We start from the raw sequence: 3,769 nt of genomic DNA, 5'->3' as shown, positions 1-3,769 counted from the left end.
TTGCTCCGCGGACGGGAATCGATAGGTTTAGAAGGCAACGTGGTATCCGCAGACATCGGACGCGCCCACTGGTTGGGTGGTGAAAAGCAGGAAGTGTGTCAGATTTTTGGAAATGCCCGCCATCTTGGATTCACGGACAACGATTGTGTCTGCGGACATCGCTGTAAAACATATAAAAAAACACAACATTACACTTGTCAAACTTATCAAATAATCTCTGGGGAGGTGAGGGGTGATGAGGATGGGATGGGATAGGGCTGCAAGAAGCAAAATAACTGGTGTTTTTCACCACTAAAGACCATAAGAAGTACGGAGACACCTCAGCATTACAGGGTTGGTGAAAAGCACTTGGAAATTCTAATTGAAAATTGGCGCTCATTGAGGCACCACTGCTCCAACGTGCACAAGGACCTTTAACAGAGGAGCAGGATTGCAAGAAGAAGTGGTTGGTTCCATCTTCACCTACACACAAAGCTCTTGAGAAGATCGTGTTTGATAAAACTCTATCAAGAGATCTGAAAGGACTCACAGAATTCTGTCACACAAGAGATTTGGAGGTGTTCCACAATATGTGCCTAAAGTACCGGCCCAGGACACTGCATTGTGGTATACAGGGTATGGAATCTCGCACACTATTTGCATTATTAGCGCATAATGAGGGTTCCATGTCATTTCATTGCGGGATGTTTTTTCACAGGCTTTTTTGTTATATATCCCCAAACACCCACACCCAGTATATATACTTTTCCAACCCCCCCGCCCCAAAAAAATTCTATGCATTTATTCGGCAAAAAAATCACGGTAAAAAACCCACGAAAAAACATCACACGATGAAAAGACGTTGTACCATAACGAAAACATAGGTAGACATCTAGAACTGCTGGCAAATGTGGGATGCTTTGATACAAAATGGCCTTTGGAAAAAGAACCAAAATGTGGGTGGTCAAGCCAATATATCAGGAAATGGAATTCGATTTTGTGAAAGATCTGATTTTGAGTGTGTTGGACATGCATACTCATGGAAACGTTTGCGGTTTGGTTCATAGGACACATACATTGCCACAAAACATTGCAAACGTGCTCTGTCCACTGAAAGCAGAACTCGTGGAACAGTTGGCATCCCGATACAAATGATTATCAGCTATTTGTGTGTTCACCAATTTTGATACATTGTACATGACCAATGGAAAACATATGTAAGTTTAATGTTCAAAGCTATCAAAAGTATAAATTGTGGAAGCAAAACCAGTACACTGTTTGAATTAGAACACTTTGCGGTGGACCAGCCGTGACAAATAGCCTAGTCCGACACAGGCGCTGGAGGGAAAAGGTGGCGGGCAGTCACTGTTCGCTGTGCGTAGCCTTTGCAAAGGTGGGGGCTGTTGATGCGCCCTGTGCGCGGAGCTCGCTAGTAGAAAACTGGAGACGTGCTCAGCTGACAAGTGGATTCATCACTGATGACATCACATGTGAAATTAATTTTGATGAAAAGTCCCTACAAGCGGTTGTGTTTATATTGTTGGTAACAAGATGTCAGGGGTGATCTGGAGGCCTATCACAAACTACTTAATCTATTAAAGAATGTACTCATCTAAAATCATTGTATTGGAGTGTTGTTGTTAATACAGAAACCTAATCATATATAAACATAGGCAATGACTGCAGCATGCACCATAAAAGTACAATATTTATAATCTAGTCATTTCGGATAGTACAATAATGAATGCTACCATATCAGAGCTTTGAGTAATGTTAAACATGTAATAACTAGCTAACAATTCAAGACGTACAACAATTGTGCTGGTACAAACAATACATATGAAGAACCACAATGCATACAAATCAGAGGCACATACAGGGAAACTAAAGTAAGGAAGAAAGAAACGCATCATCAGAAAATGTTAATAACATTAAAGTGTATCTGCATGTATACAAATGAATTGTGTGTTTGAGGCCTGCTCATTTCCACATGTATGCGCACCATGAGCTGAGACCAAATCCTAATGAAAGTACTTTAAGAACTTATGACAAGGTTAATGTCTCGATATATAGCACTTTTTCAATTTTAATATCCTGTCAGTGAACAAAACCACCTGGCCTATATATGTCAGTGAACAAAAACCAGTGGCCCAGATATGTGATGTCATCAGTGATGTCATCAATGACGTTTGTGATGTTATCTTTGATGTCCTGGGTGTTAGTCTTAGCAGTGCACAGTGGTGACGCGAGATATGGTTGCTTAGCTTACCATAACTGGTGAATTTCAGGGGTTTTTCGATTTTTACTTGTAACCATAACATCCCTTTAACAAAGTTTTTTCACTGAATTTGATAGGTTTTTAGTAGCGCAACTTAACCATAACGTCCCTTTAATAACGTTTTTTCACTGAATTTGATAGGTTTTTAGTAGAGCAACTTAACCATAACGTCCCTTTAACAACGTTTTTTCAGTGAATTTCATGGGTTTTTATTAGTGTAACTTAACCATAACGTCCCCTTAACAAAGTTTTTCATTAAATATATACATATATATACATACTCACACATATATATAGCGATGGCTATGGGTGGCTTTGTGGAATGTGTTACTGGGCTCAACAGGACTATTCTACTTTCACATTATAGTTGAAAGGTTTTTTTTTTTCAAGCCTTGTTAAACCCACCATAACTTTCTTGGGATATATGTTCTATAGCAGGAGTCCTTGCAGTATAACGATACCTCTGTATACTCCGCTGTGATGCATGTTTTACCTGGATCTCCTTTCCACTGTCCCTCCCTCTCTAAATCCAGCTGCTTCTCTGTCGGTATCTCTTTCTCTTCCTCTCTTTCCTTATCTCCTTCTCGCTTGCTGTTCTCCCTCCTGTTTCTCCTTGCACCCTCTGCCTCCCCTTTTCTCAGGCAACCATTGCCATTATGGAGTCTGCCTCTCCCCTTCTTCCACTCATCACAGTGCCTCTTCTTCTCCCCCTCTCTCTCTTTCTCTTCCTCTCTCCTTCTGTATCTCCTTCTCGCTTGCTGTTCTCCCTCCTGTTTCTCCTTGCACCCTCTGCTTCCCCCTTTCTAAGGCATCCTATTCCATTATAGAATCTGTCTCTCTCTCTCTCTTCCACTCATCACACTGCCTCTTCTTCCCCCTCTCTCTCTCTTTCTCTTCCTCTCTTTCCTTATCTCCTTCTCGCTTGCTCTTCTCCCTCCTGTTTCTCCTTGCACCCTCTGCTTCCCCCTTTCTCAGGCATCCATTGCCATTATAGAGTCTGCCTCTCTCCCTCTTCCCCCTTCCACTCATCACACTGCCTCTTCTTCTCCCCCTCTCTCTCTTTCTCTTCCTCTCTCCTTCTGTATCTCCTTCTCGCTTGCTGTTCTCCCTCCTGTTTCTCCTTGCACCCTCTGCCTCCCCTTTTCTCAGGCAACCATTGCCATTATGGAGTCTGCCTCTCCCCTTCTTCCACTCATCACAGTGCCTCTTCTTCTCCCCCTCTCTCTCTTTCTCTTCCTCTCTCCTTCTGTATCTCCTTCTCGCTTGCTGTTCTCCCTCCTGTTTCTCCTTGCACCCTCTGCCTCCCCTTTTCTCAGGCAACCATTGCCATTATGGAGTCTGCCTCTCCCCTTCTTCCACTCATCACAGTGCCTCTTCTTCTCCCCCTCTCTCTCTTTCTCTTCCTCTCTCCTTCTGTATCTCCTTCTCGCTTGCTGTTCTCCCTCCTGTTTCTCCTTGCACCCTCTGCCTCCCCTTTTCTCAGGCAACCATTGCCATTATGGAGTCTGCCTC

Source organism: Ambystoma mexicanum, chromosome 9, assembly GCF_040938575.1.
Source record: "Ambystoma mexicanum isolate Mex_15411 chromosome 9, UKY_AmexF1_1, whole genome shotgun sequence".
Classification (NCBI taxonomy): Eukaryota; Metazoa; Chordata; class Amphibia; order Caudata; family Ambystomatidae; genus Ambystoma; species Ambystoma mexicanum.
This window is presented reverse-complemented; position numbering follows the sequence as displayed.